Genomic DNA, 9,487 nt, shown 5'->3' with positions numbered 1-9,487 from the left:
ATATATATATATATATACATACAGTCAGACAGACGAGAGGATACTAGAGTTCCTAACGTATCTCTATAGAAATATCTCTAATACTACTCTTTTCGTCACAATATGCATTCGAATGTTACACTCTCGAAAGGAAACAACCTCGTTTTGGTCGCTTTGCTCTTCTTGGTTGTTAAGCAATAAGCGAAAGAGAAAGTAGTACGAGCGTTAGTGGGAGGTGTGAGAAAGGTCAGAGGAGAAACAGCAGTTCCTAATTTTTACTAATTCTATATATTTATTTATTATAGTATTACTATTACTATAGAAAACTATTAGACCAGTTTGTGTCAAAAGTTTTTCAGACGTTTTCACTGGTGAATTTTGGCAACTTGTACCTCCATGTTATATCGTTAATTTGTTACAACGTTGTCCAATCGTTGCTGAATTTTTTAGTCTTTATTTTCCAGCTTTGATAATGAGCAATGGAAAAATTGCAATTAAAGCCATTTTACTCAACTTGTGGTGAAATGATGAGTTGAAGGGAAGCGGCAAAGGAAATCAATCATGGAGGAGGCCCAGGAACTGTCAATGAACATGTAGCAGAAAACTGGTCCAGACATTTCAAGGAGGTTGACCCGAGCCTCGAAGACAAACCAATGTCAGGGAGACCTTGTTCTGTGGAAGATAAGGCCTTAATTGAAATGATTGAACAACAGCCAGGCACAAACACTCGTACATTGTCGGCGAAACTTGGTCTTTCCCAAAGCACCCTCAATCGACGCCTGTCGAAAAGTTACTCCTGAACTGACCAATAACCAGACTCAATGACGTCTGAACCTCTGCAAAGAGCCGTTGGCAAGTCTTCTAGATAACCGTTTTTGGCGTCGAATTGCAAACTGGGGATGAAAAACGGGTGTGTTTTCATAATCCTAATATGAGAAATAAGTGGCTTCGTTACAACCAGGCTTTAGAACCTGTTGTCAAACAAGGGCTACCAATCTGACCAAGTGCAAACTTGAGGGGTTGGAAGTGCTGCTTTGCCTTGTCTACAGTCCAGACCCTTTGCACCATCAGATGATCACCTTTTTCTGAGTCAGGGCTCATTTTCTGCACAGACGAATCTTCAGCAATATGGACGATGTCGAAAACGGAGACAGGGAGATTTTTTTGCCTCTGAACCCGGCAAATGCTTTAAGCGTGGAACCGAAATTCAGGCAGAGCAATGGCAACAGACAACAAAATGTTATGAGATCTATTTTGATAACTAAACGCTTTCCGTATATAATTTGTTTGAACTGTTAATTAAAGCTTGAAAAAGGGAAAATGTTTTTCACTCCACCCGGTGGTGTTACTAAGACGTAGTACAAAGCCAAATGGAGGTGGGAACGATGAAATCGAGGAGATAAAGGAGTACGCCCACTTGGGGCGCACAGTGAATATGCGCCGAGACTTGGAGGCTGAAATCTCAAAGAGGATAAGGGCAAGGTAGAAGGCGTTTACTTCAATGACAAAACCCTACGTACCAGTCTCTTAAATAACACCAACCTACTTGCGCTGGTATATTCCAGTGAGACGTGGGCTACTACGATGGGGACAGAACATCGATTGCCTAAGTCACAAAGGGCCGTGCTAGGACATCATTAGGGGAGCATTTACGAAATGAGATGATTTCAGAACGAAGCGGAGGGAACGATGTGATCGCAGAGTTCCGACAACACCGCTGGACCGGTCATATCACAATGTTCTACGACAGCAGGTTGACCCGTGTACTTGCCGACTGTTATCCAAGAGATCAGGGAAAGTCATTAGGAAGCTCTCCACTACGATCGGAAGACGATTTAGTTAAACCGATTTGGACAAAGATGGAAAAGAATGGTGCGATCAAGAAAGAATTTGAAGTACATTGTGACCAGAGGTGTATGGCAACATCCAGACTATTAGTCTGGTCGACACAGGTGTTACAGGTGACTATTTTAAATTATATAATTCATAATTTTCCAATAACTTCAACATGTGAAGCTCATTATTTATATTCTTCTCCAAGATGGAGACTGCTATTTGATGTATATCGATAACAATATACATCCTTAGTGAATGTATATACTTACTACACTTCTACTGAGTGTATACTAGTAATCTTAATACATCTATCTTTACCGAGGGTATATAAGTGCTCTTACTCGGGAGACAGGGCTAATTAAAGATGTGCAATTAGTAATCTTTTAATTAAAGTTATGTAATTAAGAATGTGAGAAAGGAGTTGTGAATGAATACGTAATTAGGAAGATAGAGATGGTGAATTGCATTTAGGGAGCTATAGTGGTGGGGGGGGGGTTCTTGACGGTAGTAGATGATGATGGGTAAGGATGTAGTGGTGGTAGTGGTGTTGTAGTAGTGTTGGTGTACTATAGTATAGCGGGTAATAGTGCTATTTTGGTGCGTGTGAGGGCTATAGTGTAGTGATGGTGTAGTTATAACAGTAATGATGGTGTGGCTGTAGTAGTAGTAGTAGTAGTAGTAGTAGCAGCAGTAGTAGTACAGTTGTGGCGACAGCATGATATTCACACAAGCCTATCGTTTATTCCTTCGACGCTCAAACCTACCCCTATCGCTCAGACACTGGAGATGTTCTTGCAGTCATTGATACAACTCCATGCTAAAGGTTACAGTTTATTGGTTAGACACAACAGCTCGCCAATATGGCTCGACCAGTCACTACTGGTTGACTTGTTATGATTGATGTGACCAACTTCCATGGGACTCTGAGCACTTTTCCTTACGGTTATAAAACTAGATTGCGAACTCAACCCCATATGAAAGCTACTCAGTAGTTCCCGAGGGGCCATGTCACTGAGTTCTGTGAGAGTGTCTCTCGCCCTTTTATTTTTCCCTTTTTAACATGCTTATATCGTATTCAACAAGAGTTATCAACCGTGAAGAGTGATATCGAATCATGCACACTTTGCTTCTATACAGAAGTTCTAATACTTTCTACTCATTTCGTCTTCAATAACTACGAACTAATTTCATATTATCTCGCATGTTTTTTTTTTACAAAGGATTACTAACTATTTTTTGTTATCTCATGAATGTTGCTCCATAAAATCAAATATGTGTGTACACATGTAAAAATAAACAATGAAGATTAATAAAAATGTATGAAAACTGAAATAAATATTAGCTGGGTCCTTCTAGTTTTCATACACAGCCTACTAAATATTGTTTACAGCCAACGAAGAATTAGGGACTAAAATCCCACACAAAATAGTGATGCCCTATACTTTCACATATAATCTTTTAGTGGGGTATTGAGGGATTGATTTCTAACTTAGGCTCAAGATCAAACATTACGGTGGAAGGATCAATCAACCATATCGATTGCAGAACTTAAGGACTTGGCTGAAGCTTATTTTATCGAGTCTAACCAATCTGTGCGACAGGAACATAGGAACAAAACAGAAAATTCTTGTTATTCCGTCATCACTGTATAGCTCACCAGATCGATCGTCCTCTCTGGGGATGAATTACTCGTGATGTGACGGATAACTTTCGAAGTATAATTTTACCCGCGGGGACATTACAAGGAAATATGGCAGACATGCAATAATTATAATTTACCTTTGATCAAATTTCTTGGTGTTTATACAAAATGATGAAATATATCCTAATTTTTAAAAGAAAATTGTTTATAAAACAAATTTATCATTTGTCTAACTCCTCCCACAACTATTCTGTCACTTGTTACCTCCCCCTCCTCTGTCTCAAGAATTCTTTCTCCCTCACTGAGTGTTGCTTTACTCATTGTCTATCACTAAATCTCGTATGTGCAGTCATTCTGCACTTTCTAACCCTCTCTGTATGTCTCTTTATTTTCCCTCCCCCTATTCTTTATACGATGAAAAAGTGTGATTAAGAAAACCAACATTTATATGCCAAACGTTTAGCTGCACCACATCAATGGCCTGTAAAACATGGAAGGGATACTGTCACAGCCTGCACAATATTGTATGTGCGTCTGTGTATGTGTGTGTGTGTGTGTGTGTGGTGGTGCGAGTGTGTGTGCTGGAAGTCTTCGCTAAGCAACAGTAGAATGTTACATACCTGATACGAAGCGAATATTTAAGATAAGATCGGATGTGAAACGGTGAACTGGGATTGGTATACTTTGGCGATTTTGGTAAGTTTTCCCTTTAGAAGAAAATGGTGGAACAAAGAAAAACCAGTAAAACAACCACAAGCAAAGATATAAATAAATAAATCTTTATAACATCATAAGTTTGAACAAAGTTGGACAAGGAATCAACTAGAAGACCGTAATTAGATTGAATATGTTTCCATAAATTCTTCCAAATAGTGAGATTTATTTGAAAGATAGCAAAGTCGAGTCGCCTGAGGAATTTATGAAGCCTTCCAGAGGTGGAAAATCCCAAATTTTGATAATTAAAATCTGTAATTGAATACAGTGATATTTGTATTCGGTGAATCTGTTGCAACTGTTTAGTATTCATAGGTTGTATCATCGAGTGGTGAGGCCTACTAAAGATGGCTGCCTTCCCATTTACAACTCACTCTGATATATTATCATTGCCGCCAAATACACAAGCGTTAATCTGGTCTGCTTTCCTCACAAACTCATCAGTGTCCAGAAAAGCTAAGCTAAATATATTGCTTTTCAGCTACGTGCTGGGGACTGGCTCAAATTGGTGTGGCAACACCAGCAGCAGCAGCAGCAGCAGTAGTGGGGGTAGTTGTAGCGGCGGCGGCGCCAGCAGCAAGAGTAATAGTAGTAGTAGTGGTAGTGGTGGTGGTGGTGGTGGTAGTGGTAGTAGTAGTAGTAGTATGCGTGCTGTTTTTCTTAATCCCCACTTCATTGTTGCTCCTGTGCCAGGGGTCGATAAAATAAATGCCAGTCATGTACTGAGGTCAATGTAATCGACCGATGTCCACCCCACCCCCCACTAAAATCACTGGGTGAGCTGGCAGAATCGTTAGCACGCTGTCTTTACGTTCTGAGTTCAAATTCCATTGAAGTTGACTTTGCCTTTCATCCTTTCGGGGTCGATAAGATAAGTACCAGTTGAGCACTGGAGTCGTCCCCCAAAATTGCTGGCCATGTGCCACAATTTGAAATCGTTATGATGATGATGATGATGAAAGCGAGATGGCAGAACCGTCAGTGCGTGGAACAAAATGCGCGGCCGCACTTCTCTCATTTCTTTGCTTTCATTAACCTCAAACGAATCCATTATTTGGGTCACTTCCGTTTTCTGTCTGCACATTCTGGTTATCTCTGTTTCCAGGTCTTCATATTTCGAGAGTGTCTCGGCGTTTAGACATGGTTGTGTCTCTTCTTTCAAAGCTATTCTCACCCCGGGTCTCTGATACGAAACAGGAATGGACGTTCTTGTTTGTAGAATTCAGCTGCAAATTATTTACTAATGCCTGTTGATGTCTGCCAAGTTGATATTAATGAAAGAGAGAGGCGTGAAGAGGTCTAGTGGGAGGGAAGGAAATAGAGAGAGAGAGAAGGGGAGATTGAGAGTGATGGATGAAAAGAAAGAATGGGAAAAGGGGGAGGTGTTAGAATCGAGTTTTAAACATGTAGGAGGAGGAGGAGGTAAATATAGAAATAACTGATTAAATTGTCGATATGTGAACTTGTGACTTCTGTTGACTTCTCTTATCAATACATTCAGATGGAAATATATATACACATACACACATACACATATAGACATACATACACACACACATATATATATACACACAAACATTCATATATTCACAACACATACATACACGCATGCGCACATACATATGTACACAAATACTTTTAACAGACGCCCGTGCCTTAACTGACCATTTTTCTCCGGTGGAGTCCGGTTCCAGGCAGCACGCTGTGTCCTTGAGCAAGACCCTTTATTTCCCGTTGCTCCAGTCCACTCAGCTGGCAAGAATGAGTTGTACCTGTAATTCAAAAGGGGCCAGTCTTGTCACATTTTGTGTCACACTGAATCTCCCTGAAACCTACGTTAAGGGTACGCGTGACCGTGGAGTACTCATCCGCTTGCACGTTAATTTCACGAGCAGGCTGTTATGTTGATCGGATCGGCTGGAACCCTCGTCGTCGTAACCGACGGAGTGCCGGTTAGAAGAGGTCTCTCTACACCAGCCGGCAAGCCGCATTGGTCGTCAATGAGGAGAGAAAGATATTAGAAATGGTGGAGAAAAATTATCGTCTAAGGACTGTCTCCATCATGTTCGAGGTCCGAGAAGAGAGGATGATCGAACAATGGCTGGTAATCAAAAAGGTAGGCTTTGGGTTTGGAACACATGTAGCACGTCTCCTGGGAAATGCCAGCACATGACCACCCTGACTGGAGAATCTGCATGAACAGAGGTGCTACTTCTTATGAACAGAAGAAGATTGCAGAGTCACAAAGAAAAAAGTGAAGTACGCAAGTCCAGAGCCACCATCATTGCCCTACATGCGCAAAAGCCTTCCGGGCACACTGGACTGGCTTGCCACGACCGGACACGTCGTGACCCGCCCTCTTTTCCTATGTGACGTCCTTTGTCATCGTCGACATTATGGACGAACAAACAAACTAGCGCGTCTCCAGAGAAAGACAGAGAAAAAGTACGGTTGAGAGTGAAAATAAATTCGAGAGTTTGATGAAGATAACGGGTCAGATCATAGTTGAGTGTGGCACCTGGAAGAGGCCGAAAAATGTTTGGTTTCTCTACGATGTTTTCTCTTGTAGAGCCCCACCACTGCCTCCGCCACCACCACGATGTTAAGGCGGTATCTTATGTAACTTGGAGCAATTTTTGACATGTGATGTTGAATGCAATGATTGGTTATGTCTGGTATTTCCGGTAAATAGCGAGGTGGAGGGATAGTGTTTGGGGACAGTGGTGGTGGTGGCAGTGGTGGTAAATGAAAGAGGAGTAGGAAGAGGAGGACGATAGTGATAACGATGGTAATAATGATGATGAAGAGTATTTGGGTAACAACGACGATCATAACAATGCTGTCGATGATTGTGATGATGATGATGATGATGATGATGATGATGATGATAATAATAATAGTAATGGTGGTGGTGGTGGTGGTGGTGGTGGTACTATACGGTACCTCACCTTTAACCTGCCTTCAACAACATCGTTTTTGCTGCTATTTCCAGTGAGGTGGGGAGAGAGGTGGAGAGATCATAAAAAAAAAATAAAAACCAAATGGAGACAACCAAAACAATAACAAAACAACAAAGATGTGCGGAGGGAGGGGGGTGCATTCTTTAGTTGTTGTGTTTGTTGTTGTTGTTGTTGTTGTTGTTGTTGCAGTTGTTTCAGCCATGTTTTGTCTGTTTAGTCAGCGACAATTAGCAGAGTGATGATCATGTCTAATTGGCAGCATACACATACACACATACGTACATATATACATACATACATACATAACACAAACATACATACATACATGTGTGTGTGTATATATATATATATATATATATATATATATATATGCACTTTTTTATATACATACATACACACACACACACACACACATACTGAGTTATACATACACAACAATCGGTCAAATACACATACTCCCACCGACTCCACCACCAATATTAAGTGCAACAACTACATTCCCTTCACCCCCTCCCGTCTCCCTTCAGAGTCTTTCCGTGACATATCGGCCGAAAATTACTCCGGACAGCTACAATTATGATGACCATTTCTTAATTGTTTTTGACTTTCAATAAAAATTCGGTCAGTGCCATTATCTTGTTTAGTCTTCTATTGTAATTGTATTCACGCCTAGCAAACATTATAAGAATATAAATTGCCCCCATTAGCTGACTGGTACTTTGTTTCAGTTGACCCCAGAATGCTGCAAAGCACAGCTGACCTGGGCAGGCTTTGAACCTAGAATGTAAAAACTAATAACTAAATTTCTTTTCTTTTTTTTTTTTGTTCGCTTGTGTGTGTATGTGTTTGTATGTGAAGGATGTTCCGACTGAATTCGACAGTTTGCATAAAAGGGAAAGAAAACAATACCCTAATCCAAAAATAAAAAATATTTTAACAAAATCAAAAAGTATCGACTGGATTATGGCTGGGAGACAGCAGTTTACTCAAAGTAGCCACCCTCAGCTTCCACCACGGTCTCAAGGCGATTCCAGAACCTGTTGCGTGCGTTCTTTACTGTTCTTAGGAAGATCTTCGAACACCTCTTTGATTCTTGGCCACCAGCTCAGCTTTGGTGTTACAGGCAGAACAGTTGGTGTCTTTCTCAGCCGCGCCTCACACATGGTAATCTATGGATTCCAATCGGAAGAATTATGAAACCAGAAAATTGCGGCTGGTGAAGTAGAAATACTCGGTCAACCACGTCTGACTCTTTCCGGAGATGTGGCAAGGAGCTGTAGGCTGCTGCCTCACATTTGGCCTTCCAATAGCGACCCTCTCCAGCCACGGTGTGTGACCACATTCTGCTACAGCTTCACATATTCGTTTGAATTGAGCTTAAGACCCTGTCCAGAGATGTTAAGTAACACATGTTGTCCAGTTAACCTCTCACTCAATATGTGTAACAGGTGAAACAACTTGAAATGACGTACCTTGTTCAAGGACACAACGCGCCGCCTGGTCCAGAAGTCGAAACTATGACCTTGTGAACCTGGCGCCCTGAACCCCGTGCTTTCACACGCATACATACAACAACAACAACACAAAAGACAGGAGAAAAAACTAAAATGAATTCGTAAGAAAGATGAAATGTCATTTTACAACAAAAGACAAAACAAAAAAATTATATTAATTTTTTTTAATATATTTTAATATCTTTTAATATTTTTATTTTCTTGTCTGATACAAAATCAGACAAAAACGGAAAAAAAATTGTTTTTTCAATTTCTTTCCTATCGGCAAGATTTTTGTCTATTTTTTCTAGTAAAACAGCCATTGGCCTCCAAACAATCCAAATATGGCCTTGTTACGATATTATAGGAAGGTGATTTAATTTTTGTCTTTTAAAAAATAATTTTCAAACCAAGACAATTTTAACCTAAATTTTTAAATCATTTCCAAACGTAAAATCCTAATGGCCTTTATTTTTTTTTTTTTTTTTAGTTTTACGAGAAAAAAAATTTAATAAATGAAAACTATGAAAATTATTTTCTATAAAATAGATTTTATGGAGTTGGTGGGGGGGAGTCTTAATATTATATTTTTTCTAATGCAAATGGCGGAAGCAAAAACTAAGAACTCAATAAAATGGAATTAATGTTTTATTGGTTAAATATTTCAATGGAATTTGGTAAGGGAACATGTTTGTTAACCATTATATGGTGCAGGAAGTAATGGAGAAGTGTGTGTGTGTGTGGAATGGTTTGATTTGATCGGCCATTGCCAACGCTGGCACGATAAATAACACACACTCTCTTTCTATGTATGTGTGTGTGTATGTATATATATATATATATATATATATATATATATATAT

This window comes from Octopus bimaculoides, chromosome 7 (genome assembly GCF_001194135.2).
Source record: "Octopus bimaculoides isolate UCB-OBI-ISO-001 chromosome 7, ASM119413v2, whole genome shotgun sequence".
NCBI lineage: Eukaryota > Metazoa > Mollusca > Cephalopoda > Octopoda > Octopodidae > Octopus > Octopus bimaculoides.
The sequence above is the reverse complement of the archived record's forward strand: the minus strand, read 5'-3'. Positions refer to the sequence as shown.